Source organism: Aulostomus chinensis, chromosome 8 (genome assembly GCF_037954235.1).
Source record: "Aulostomus chinensis isolate RoL2024-O1b breed Wild chromosome 8, RoL_Achi_v1.0, whole genome shotgun sequence".
Lineage (NCBI taxonomy): Eukaryota > Metazoa > Chordata > Actinopteri > Syngnathiformes > Aulostomidae > Aulostomus > Aulostomus chinensis.
This window is the reverse complement of record NC_141327.1, coordinates 5,465,097-5,477,821: the sequence shown is the minus strand read 5'-3', so window position 1 is coordinate 5,477,821 and position 12,725 is coordinate 5,465,097.

Below are 12,725 nucleotides of genomic sequence, written 5' to 3'. Positions count from 1 at the left end.
CGTGTTTCAGAACTGAGGAAAACAAAGCCCCTGATCACAGGTTTAGAAAGCTCCCTCTAGTACCTGACCCCTGTGACTTTGCATTCCTCTGCCTCAGTTCCCTGCTAGGGAGGCTCCTACAGAGCTCTTTGATTGCTCCTCATGTGATCCTTAGTTCTGTACAAAGATGTCAACAGGAAAAAAGAAAAGAAACATCCCTTATAAAAACACACACAATGGCTTTGATCCATTCTCTCACTAATATCAAACGCACTGTGTTGCCAGGAGTTTTTTGACATGATATCATTACGCAAGCTACAGAAGTTCAGGATTGGAAGGTATTGTGGTTTAAATCCAAAAGCATATAAGGGATTATCCACCCGTAAACTCTTCAGCGGACTCCGCTGTAGGGGCTAAAGCATGTGTCATGTGCTTCTACTTGCAGTGTAAAGGTATTAAGTAACAGATAACAGCAGGTCTAAAGGTTTGTAGTTATTACTGTCAAACCCTTGCCATTTATGTTTTTGTTTTTGGTGAGCATGATCCCGAGAACAATTGTTCCAAGCTTTAAAGCTAGGCTATCAATTATATATGAACAACAAATTAATTCATGTAATGGGATAGAGGTAGGCTGCAGTGGTTAGCACTGTCTCCTCACAGCAAGAAGGTTCCGGGTTCGAGTCCCGGCTCAGGCACCGGATCTTTCTGTGTGGAGTTTGCATGTTCTCCCCGTGTCTGCGTGGGTTCTCTCCAGGTACTCCGGCTTCTTCTCACCATCCAGAGACATGCAATTGGGGACTAGGCTGATTGATACTCTAAATTGACTGTTGGTGAGTGTGAATGGTTGTTTGTCTCTCTATGTTGGCCCTGCCATGGACTGGCAACCTGTCCAGGGTGAACCCCACCCCTCGCCCGTTGATGCTGGGATAGGCTCCAGCCCCCTGCGATCCTTAACAGGAATAAGCGGAAGAAAATGGATGGATAGAGGTTACTTGCAGTGTAGTGGTGTGGACATTTCTTGATAAAAGGATGCATTGTGATGCAGCAGTGGAAGATTCTGTCATGATGAAGTGACAGTACTGAAGCATAAGTTAACTTACTAATGTTTATTGTTCATTTTCTATCCTTGGTTAACAAAATATAGTTGTAAGGTTTCAAATTACATCTGGCAGAACTGAAGAATGGCTACATGCTAAGCTAACATGCTAAGTTATATGGCAGTGGGAGTTAAGACCCACAACAAGTGATTAGAAATGCACCCAGTATTTTGTTGGTGTAACCATGAATAGTTCAATGATTCATTCCAAGGAGCCTGATTTAACTGCCGTTCTCACAGTTGAAGCTCCAAGGTATCTAGAAATCTTTACAGGAATACACGTCATGCAGACCAGCGTACTTGGTATGAGTGGGGGTGCGACCGAGGTACACGAGTCATTCCGTCTGCTTGTCACCTGCAGCTTAACTGACGTCCACCTACAGTCACACTAACTGTAACACTGCTTGTTATTGAAATGTTACACTGGCGTCAGAAGTAAAGTTGCTTAATCAGAAGATGATGTGCAGACCAACAAGGGGATAGCTTAGCTTTTGGGAGCGAGCGAGAGTTGACAAAAATGAAGTGTGCCTAAGTGAAGGAGTAGGAAAAAGACAGTGGAGAGGAAGCAGCTTGGGGATGACTAAAGTTTGTGATCAAGGAGTGTGTATATGTATGTATGTGTATGTGTGCATGTGTTTGTGTGTGTGGGGGGGGGTCTAAGATATAGTACATGCATTTATGCTCGCTGTTTTCAACCTGAGGAGCTGCATCCATAAAGCAAACAGCGTGCCCAGCCCAGCAAAGATAAAATGACCACAAGGATCAAATTATGACAATTTTGAATGAGTTGTGCCTTTGAGGTTGTAAAACTAAGAAAAGGTATCAACAGATGCTTCTTTCATAATGCAGGTCTATGGGAGAATGTCTTTAAGGAGTTCAGTGCATCATGGGACAGATGCCATTATTGTAATAATAATAACAACAGTAATTACGCCATTTGATTAAAAAAAAAACTGTTTTCAATGCCTGGCACACTTTCTGTATCTTATTCTAATGCGTCCTTGAGCCAAACAAATAAGTCTTAAAAAAGAGTAGCTATTGGACCGACGTTGGTCACATGGTTCAAGCTGATGCTAATGTTGCTCAGTCTACCCAAAAGGCAACTGCGTGTGATTAATTGTCAATAATGTATTTAGATTAAAGGTTGAAAACTCGTCATGGTTTTTCTTACTTCAGGGTGTTTTAGGGTCATTTTGAGGTCAGCAGGGTGTGGATGAGTTGTGGTTTTCATTTAATCCAGTACTCCAGGTAAAGAAGTAGCAATCCTGCTTCGTAAGAGAGCTACACTACATGACCAAAGTGTGGATTTGGCGTATCCAAGGCCTCCTAGCTCCAAACCTTAAAGACACTGTAAAAAAAAAAAAAAAAAAATCAAATACAAGGCAAAACTGCTTCCAACCTGGAATTGGTTTGTCATGTTTCAACATGACGATGCCCCTGCGCAATCAAGGGGAGTTAAAGGAAAATTACCAACTGGCACACATTGCTGAGATCAATCCCATCTGACACCACTTTGAAAAACTGCGACACAAACTGTGATTGTGACCTGGTTATAAAAAAAAACAACAACCCCCCCCCCCCCCCCCACACACACACACACACACAAAACAGAGCCTGACCTTGGTCATGCTGTGCAGAGTTTGACCTTTAACTTCACTGCTCATTACATAGTCCAACCCACAGACACACAGAACACAGATGCTTCATTTCATGGGGACGTATCCCAACAACAAATGACTCCAAAATCGAGTAAGTAGGAAGATGATCCAGAACTAGATGTTTCTGATAACGCAACAAAACAGGTTCAGTGGCCTGAAACATGCAAATCCAGGCCAGATGCCAATCTTTGGTCTCACTGGATCAATTCTTATTCTCAGTTCAACTACGGTCTTGAACAGCTACATTTTCCCTTTAATGAGCTGCTCCCTGCTTAAAGTATCTGTTAACCACAAGAATTAGATTAGATAGGATTGTCTGTTCCTCACTTGAATTTAGAGTCTTGTGGAGGAATTTTGTGTGATGAAGGTCCAGCTCAATAACCAATGGGATACCAGCTGAAATTCCTTATCAAGTCGAAAGATAGAGGGTCTTGTACCTGGTACAGACAGTACATTGGTATTTTGGATGATATAAATCAAGTCAAGTCAATTTTATTTGTAAAGCGCCAAATCACAACAGAAGTTATCTCATGACACTTTACAGGTAGAGCAGGTCTAGTACCACACTCCTTCAATGAATTTACACCCAACAATTCTCCATGAGCAAGCACATCAGGCAACAGCGGCGACGAAAACTTTCCTTTTAACAGGCAGGAACATCGAGCAGACCCAGGCTCAATGGGGACGGCCTTCTGCTTTGACCGGTTGGGGCGAAAGAGAGCAGGAGAGCGGGGCAGAGACAAAGAAAGATAATGGAGCAAGACATTTATGCAGAAGGAAAGAGTGGGACAGAGATACAGAGAGAGAGAAAAGGAAGAGACTGATGGACAGACGGGGGACGTGAGCAGGTGGAGCTATGGGTGGCAGCTTGAGCCTCTTCAGGTGTGCAGCCTCCTCCAGCAGCACCCAGGATCTGGGATGAGGGGAGCCAAAAGGCTCCGGAGAAGAAGATGAGTTAGTAATATGTATGAGTATGATTTATGTATGACAAATATAGGAGGACAGAGAGGAGTCGAGAGAAGCCCAGTGCACCATGAGAGATCCCCCAGCAGCCTAAGCCTATAGCAGAATATCTAAGGGCCAGCCTAAGCAGCCCAACTATAAGCCTGATCAAAAAGGAAGGTCTTAAGTCTGCTCTTAAAGGTAGACAGGGTGTCTGCCTCCCGGACCGAAACTGAGAGACGGTTCCACAGGAGCAGAGCCTGATAGCTGAAGGCTCTGGCTCCCATTCTACTTTCAGAAACTCTAGGAACCACCAGTAACCCCGCATCCTGGGAGCGAAGGGTTCTAGCAGGATAATAGGGGACTATGAGCTTTGTCAAATATGAAGGTGCCTGACTGTTGAGGACTTTGTATGTTAGAAGGAGAATTTTGAATTCTATTCTAAATTTGATAGGGAGCCAATGCAGAGAAGCCAGTACAGGAGAGACATGGTCTCTTCTATTAGTTCTCGTCAACATGTGGGCAGCAGCATTTTGGACCAGCTGGAGAGTCTTTAGGGACCTACTGGTGCAGCCTGATAGGAGGGAATTGCAGTAATCCAGCCTGGAAGTGACAAAGGCATGGGCTAGTTTTTCTGCATCCTTTTGAGACAGGATGTGTCTGATCTTAGCAATGTTTCGTAAATGAAAGAAAGCAGTCCTAGAAATTTGCTTAATGTGGGCATGAAAGGACAGATCCTGATCAAAGAGAACTCCTAGGTTCCTTACGGTTGTGCTGGGGGCCAAGGTAATTCCTTCCAGGGTACCTATCTCATTAGATAGGGTGTCTTTAAGATGTTTTGGGCCCAGGACAATGACTTCAGTTTTATTGGAGTTTAATAAAAGGAAATTAAGGGTCATCCAAGTTTTTATCTCCTTTAAACAGGCCTCCAGTTTAGTCAGCTGATTTATTTTATGTGGATGCATTGATAAGTACAGCTGTGTGTCGTCAGCATAACAGTGAAAATTAATTGAGTGTTTCCTAATAATGTGACCGAGAGGAAGCAGGTATAGAGTAAAGAGGACTGGTCCAAGCACAGAGCCTTGTGGAACACCATAAGTGACTGCAGTGGTTTCCGAGGGTTTATCATTAGCGAGTACGAACTGAGATCAACCTAGTAAATATGACCTGAACCAGTTAAGTGCAGTTCCTTTAATACCAATGACAGGTTCCAGTCTCCGTAGAAGGATATGGTGGTCAATGGTATCAAAAGCTGCACTAAGATCTAATAAGACCAGCACAGAGACCAATCCCTCATCTGATGCTAGTAGGAGGTCATTGGTAACTCTGACGAGTGCTGTTTCTGTGCTATGATGAATCCTGAACCCTGACTGGAAATCCTCTAATAAGCTGTTGCTATGGAGAAAGTCATACAGCGGTTTAGCAACTGCTTTCTCCAGAATTTTGGAGAGAAAAGGAAGATTTGATATTGGTCTGTAGTTGCCCAAAACTTCTGGATCCAGGGTTGCTTTTTTGAGAAGGGGTCTAATTACTGTCACTTTAAAGGACTGTGGGACGTAACCAGATAACAGCGACACATTGATCATATCTAAGAGGGAGGTGCTAACGAGGGGTAGAGAGTCCTTAAGTAGCTTGGTTGGGACGGGGTCTAGAAGACAGGTGCATGATTTAGAGGAGGAAATGATTGAACTGAGCTCATCAAGGCTAACAGTAGAAAAACTGTCAAAGTGTACGTCTGGTCCTCCAGCAGCCTCTAAGGCTTCTGAGGCTATAGGTGCCATGTTGTCAGCTGATGGCAGGAGGAGGTGAATTTTCTCTCTAATAAGGACAATTTTGTCATTAAAGAAGTCCATGAAATCTTTGCTGCTCAGGGAAACAGGAATGCTTGGTTCAGTAGAGCTGTTGCTCTCTGTCAGTCTGGCTACAGGACTGAAGAGGAACCTAGGGTTGTTCTTCTGCTCCTCTATTAGTGCTGAGTAGTAGGCTGCTCTCGCTATACGAAGGGCTTTCTTATAACTTTTAAGGCTGTCTTGCCAGATTATATGTGACTCCTCCAGTTTGGAGGAGCGCCATATTCTCTCTAACTTCTGGGTTTTTTGTTTAAGCTGTCTGGTTTCTGAATTGTACCAAGGTGCTTGTTTCCTTGGATTTATAGATTTAGTTTTTAGTGGGGCAAATGAGTCCAAAGTTGATCCTAAGGTGCCTGTTGCACTATCGATAAAATTATCAGTTTGGGAAGGACTAAGGTTGACAACAGCGTCCTCTGTAACAATGGGACATGACACTGAATTAAGCGCCACTGGAATCGCTTCCTTAAATCTAGCTACAGCCTGATCAGATAAACATCTGGAAACCACTGTTTTCCTGAGTGGAGTGTAGTTGATTAGAATAAATTCAAATGTGATTAATTGATGGTCTGATAAAAGCGTGTTCTGTGGAAATACAACTAGATGTTCAACTTCAATTCCATATGTTAGGACGAGGTCGAGGGTGTGGTTGTGGCGGTGAGTCGGTTCATGAACAGACTGATGGAAACCAATTGTGTCAAGAAGAGAGAGAAATGCAGCACCAGACTGTTGTTATCAACATCCACATGAATATTGAAGTCACCTACAATAATGACTTTATCTGATTTGAGAACTAAACTGGATATAAACTCTGAGAATTCAGATAAGAATTCAGAGTAAGGACCAGGAGGGCGGTACACAATGATAAATAGAAAATTATAAATAAAATATTGACTTGATCATGTGACTCACTACATAAAACTGACACAACAGCGAAGTGATAATCACTGCTTCTGCCAAAAACATACATTCTCCAAATAATATAAAAAGTTTTATGTTCCTGCTAAGGGAATTTAATACAGCCATTGACAGGTGGAAGAATATTCTATAGAATACTCAACAAACTCAACAACCAGATCAACTTGAAATGAAGATGATATGTTGCAAATGGGGGCCACACCAGATCCTGATTGTGACCGGTCCCTGACTTGCCTGAGTAAGAATCCAGCACCTGTCAGGGGGAAGGAGTTTCACAGCAAAGGTGAAGCGCTCACTAACATGGACTTTAATACAAGTGTGAACAAAAGTTGTGAGGAAGAAAATCTTCATTGCTAAATTATTTTGCTCTTTTTCAATCGGTACATAAAGTTTAAACATGTATAGACTAAATAAAGACATACACAGCAGCATGCAGTCACATTTCAGCCTGTCATCTGAGTCTAGCCTATTTTAGTTGTGATTGAAAATTGTTGTCGCTTCTAACTCCCTGACAGTTTTTATGGGAATTCAGTTCACTCAGTCACCAACATAACTTCTGGTTTCAAGACAGCCTTACTCCCAAAATTGTATGGAGAGCATTAGCAACATAGAGACTGCTAATGAAACATGCACATGTTGTTGTTTTTTTACAAAGATGTAACAGTTCCACATGGGTGCCATGTTGAAATGTAAAGTATCTGTTTTGTCTAGAGTTCAGGAATCTGACTTCAGTTCTCAGAGAATTGAATTTCCCTTCTACCTAGAGGAGAACAACCAGAAAGTGCACATTTGCAGCCAAAGTCTTTTGCCTATCTGTTAAACCAAATCCACCACACCTTAGATTTTTACGCTGATCCAACCGGTGAGGATAAACAATTATGTCTCCATCTCGACAGACGAGCTGACATACATCATTCCAGAGATGTGTTTAAATGACAAACTTGACCTACAGAGACACCTTGAAATGAAGGGAGCGGCTGATCGGTCTGACAGATGACGGCAACAAGATGTTTCCTCCTGACTATCTGGGAAGAATTGCATTAATTACATATGTCACTAACCTCCTCCTTCTGTCAGAAGGTTTTTTTTTTTGACTAATGAGGGCACTGATAAAAGCAACAGAAAACAATGTATATATGATGAGTATTAATTCTTTTCTGAAAGGAGAGCGTGAAATGAGGTTATTACCTCCCCCGAGGTATGTTTTGCAGTTCTTAATCTGTAGTTGGGTTTACACACAACAACTACTGAACCACTTTTATTAAGGGGAGAATGGGCCATGGGCCAAGGTAGAACCCAATAGATTTTGGAGCGAATCCTTAAAAAGGGTTGGACCTTGTCATCTCTTTTGTAAATGAGCTTGTCATTGAAATCTCAAAAACTATTACATACTTTTTGATTGAATTTGGTGAAAAGACAAATGAGGTAATGTCATAAGGAACAGGTGACTTGGAGGTGATCTGAATCGAGTTGTAGATCCCGGATCCTGTTGTAGATCCCGGATCCTGAAGACTGTTCTTGGCCATTTGCAAGATATAAACGGTATTTTTCTACTTGGCACAGATATTCCCTGAGCACTTTCTAGTTGTAAAAGGCTTACGTGTAGATTTCTGATTTTATACTAACTCTAAAACTTAAGGGACTTAAAAAAAAACACACTGAAGACTGAATAGGTCATTTGGGTTACTCACGTGCAAAACTGGCTCAACAGGGCCTGAAAAACTATTATCTTTGTTAACGTTGACATTTTAATAAACACCTCAGGGTGACATAACAGGGCCTTCCATAAAACAATTTCTTTAGGAGTGGCGCTGCCATTCAGTGTTATGTTGAACTGGGAGTGGCACATATTTCAAACAGCTGAACAAGTCAAGGCTGAGTGGCTGTTACCTTCTTTTCGATTAGGGGATTCATTAGAGGGGCTGCTGGATGATGATGATGTAAAGGTAGAACTCCTTCCTCTTTACCTGATCTAACCTGCCAGCATGTTGTTTTATGACAATATGCTGACGCTCACCCACAAGGCATTCTGGGCCAGCAGGTAAACTAGGTAAGCTCGCACAGTGACCTTACCTAAACCACCTCACCTGTGTTGTATTTAATTAACAATTTTCGACCCAGTGTCTGATCCAGTCAATCAGTCTTCATTAATTGATTTACTGTCCTGTTTGCCATGCAGACTCTTCACTGCAGCAGGCACGCAGCAGACGACACAGTGACCAATATCGGGTGGGCATGTGCAGTTTTGAGAAGAATGGGAAAGTCTGATAATGTAGCTATCCACATCCCAGACGACCCAGTATCAGATACTGGTAAGACATGTTCAAAAAGAATTGTTCTTTCATTTTCAACCACGAATCCAGAATACTACCCAGATCCTATCTTTCCATTCACCGACAGCTAAACCTTGAACCATCCCGCCATCTCTGTCCAGAAGTAACCACCAGTCCCCACAGGCCAGCTTCCACAGACCCTTTCACTAGAACCACTCTATGTTGTCTCCATCCACCACATAAGGAAATCCCACATCATCACACCATCCGTTTTTCTCCTTAACAGCTGAGCAGGCGAGGAGGGGTCTGAGGTTATTCAAGGCCAAGAACACACATCTGTACTACAAAACACAGTTAAACTCATGCCAAAAGAAAAAAAAAATTCACTACAAGGAAGAGAAACGATGAATTCCAAGCACAAAGAATGGACATAGCAAGTCTTTGTCAGTTAATGTGTCCAGATAATGTGTCCACAAACGCACTGAATGCTTTCTGCACTGCTTTTGTCATTTTATTCAAGGCAGAAGTAGTAGTAACAGTAGTAGCAACAGTAGTAGTAGTAGTAGTTGCACTCCTTTCATGCCTGCCATTACTGAGCAATGCCCATGTTGCTTGTAGGACAGTTTTTACCAGTACAGGACTTCATCACCAAAGTGCCGCCCTATAGACTCTGGATTGGTTCTGTAGCTCAAGGGTTGTTGTTTTTTTCCCCCAAACTTTCTAATTGTTCCTACTCATTGCTTGCAACAAAACCTCTGAGAATATCTGAAGCCTCTACAAGTATTTAGAGACTAGCGCGTGAGTCCAGGCTATAGCTGATTTTGCTAAAACAAGGCATAGAAATACAATAGGGGAGGGGGGTTGAACCCTTGAAGGCTGTATGACTTTCAAATGGGTATGAAGTACTTGTAGGGATGAGTAGTGCGTGACTTGAGTAGAACAGATTCACACCACACCCTGCAGACATTAGCATTTAGAGAATGTGATTGTGATTATAATGTAAAATTATTTTTGGCTTAATCTGCACTAGCTAACTCTGATGCCAATCTTATTTCTATCGTGACTTAATCCCCATTGGCAACTTACTTCCAAGAATCAATTTTGTCAAGTACTTCCCTGTCTTAAAATGGCAGTATTCTAATGAAATCACAGGGCTTTGCCATTTACCCAAAGAGGCAGCTGTGGTACTTCTACTCCAACCAGTTCTCAGGTAATGTTCTTCCCTCCTGCAGATACTTAATAGTGAAGGTGGATGCTTGGTTCATAAAAGATTTCCTTCATGTTCAGCCAACACTTGATTAAAGGCCACACTGGGCCGCCACCCAGTAAATGAGAGGATAATGACAGCCAGCACTTCTAATTCATCCATTTTATATGGTCTACAATTATAATTATAAACAAGCAAACATAATAGGGTCTTCACCTGAAGTACCTTCTGACTCAGGCCCTAACTAGTTAAATTGTCGAAAGTGTGCTTGGATAAATGTTTTCAGTCATGGGAACTGGATGCTGCTCAGTTCCATTATTTCTGTTGACAGCCTAATCAAAACAGGCCTGTTTGGATCTAATGAACACAAAAAAAACAATTTGTTTGTTTGATTGTTTGATCAAACGATTAAAGGGTGCTTTTTTCCACCATGGTGACCTCAGCCAAACTCAATGTAAAAAAAATTCAATTTTTCCCTTTGTAGAATGGATTGTCCCAAAATTAAACATGTTCTTCCTTGGTCCATGCCGACTTTCCACTGGCCTCATAGTTTTTCTGTAGGTCCTGTTGCCATCAAACAAAGGACACCATTAGCTCCTTGGTGGAGGTAACAATAGGCCCACTGATGCAACCACCATATAGCATTCTCCCTCCTCATTCTGAGAGTAGAAGCAAGTTCAAGCTGCTAATCTGAACTGAGGTATCAAAGCAGAAATCTGAAAATGTCATTACGATTCAAGAATATGATGATTTAATTAACAGACTTAATTAAAAAAGCTCTCTCGGTAACCTGGCAGTGTAGGAGAGATACAGTATAATATTAGTAGTTACACACGCAATTGTGGGAAACAATTGAAAGAATCAAAATCACAGGGGGGAACTTTAATATTCAGCCTAATGTCTCATTCAGTGTAATTAATTTAGATCCATCTGGTACATATACATATATACATATATATATATATATATATATATATATATACACATATATATATATACACACACATATATATATGTATATATATGTATATATATATACATATATATATATACATATACATATATATATATATTCACTTACCCAGTTTCTTTCATTAATTGCAATGATATTTTCAACACATTTGTCAGGTCTTGGGACAGACACTACCTGACAGAGCAAACAATGTCTATTCCACTGTAAGCCACTCTGGTTGTGGTGTTCCTCAAGGTTCTAACCTTGGGACCCTCCTGTATATATAACAATGCTTCAATATCAACAATATACTGTATAAAAAATTACTATCTCTTCATAGTTTAGAGGCTGATTTCTGACGGCAGTCAGTTCATTTTCCTTTGCTGTGATAAGTACATGACAAACCCTCATAAAAACTGTGGAACATTTCAGAAATTGAAGCTAAAAGCTTTTTTCAACATCAAAGTATCTGACAAAATGTAAACAATTTAATTGCTGCAATGTGATACAGCAAACATGTCTGACTCAGACTGAAGTTTAAGAGTGTTTTGATAGTAAAACAATAATAATAAATATAATGAAGCTACTGATCCATCCATCTGTCCATTTTATTTTCGAAACCACTTATCCGTTAAGGGTCACGGGGGGCTGGAGCCTATTCCAGCTGACATCAGGCGAGAGGCAGGGTTCACCCTGGACGGGTGGCCAGTCTGTCGCTGGGCCATCAGGAGCAATTAGGGGTTCAGTACCTTGCTCGAGGATATTTTGACATGGTCACTGGTGGAAGTGAGGATCGAACCTGCGACCATTCAGTTGCTAGACAGCCACTCTTCCCAGCCATGCCGCCTCTGAAGCTATCTATAGTTATTGAAATATTAATTCTGATCAGCATGTACAACCATTAATGGTGTTTATCTGATATGTAACAAGACTATTAGTTCAGCGGAATAGTGAGGCACAAATGAGATTCAGATGTGAGACTAGATCACATACCAGAAATAAAGTTTGTGTCGTCGACCCCCAACTTGGTGATGACACCTGTGAAATTCTTCATGAATACTTTAATGCCTGCAGCAAATGTAAATATTTTAGTTTTAGTTTGTCACTGATACAGTTGTTCACTGCAGCATCGCGTCGCTCGATATTGGCATGCTGTTCTTCTGTTGCCCAATGACATGCACCATCAGTCATTTCTAACTGTCTGACTAGTTTAACAGCTCATGTTGTTTCAGTTAATGAAACAGGTGGTTGTGTTCAAGTATTTCCCAGTGCAGAACTACGGCAGTTTGCTGTTCAGTTTTTTTGTCGGCCTCTCCAAATTATGCGTATTCAGTAACCTCTCTTTCCTCCAATGTCTCCAACCACTGTTTTTTCTCTGGATCCATGATTCACTCAGCCAGTTGGCTTAGCCTTGTAAATGTAAGAGTATGTGGGAGCTGAACATTAAGACCAGCAATGATCAAACATTTTTTCATAATCTTATCAAAAAATATTTATTTTGTGATAACCTCATAGTTGGCTCCACACCTTCAAGCTAAGTGATGAACAGAAACCGAGTACCTTAACTTTAAAGCAATCTACAGTTGTAATTTTAAATCATGTTTTGTTGTTGTTGTTATTTTTTAAACAAAAAACAATTTAGGTTAATCTTATCCACAACTAATTTACAGATGACACCATTTCTAGAATCATGTGTTCACTGGCTGCAGGACTTATGGTCCATATTTTTTTTATTGTAATCAAGGTGTAGCCTGGATGGGAAGCAGAGGCCTATTTTGCTAATAGAAAGCCCCATTCTCTGGGTATTTCTGCCTGTTGAAATGAAACAGACAACATCTTTCTTTTAAATATCT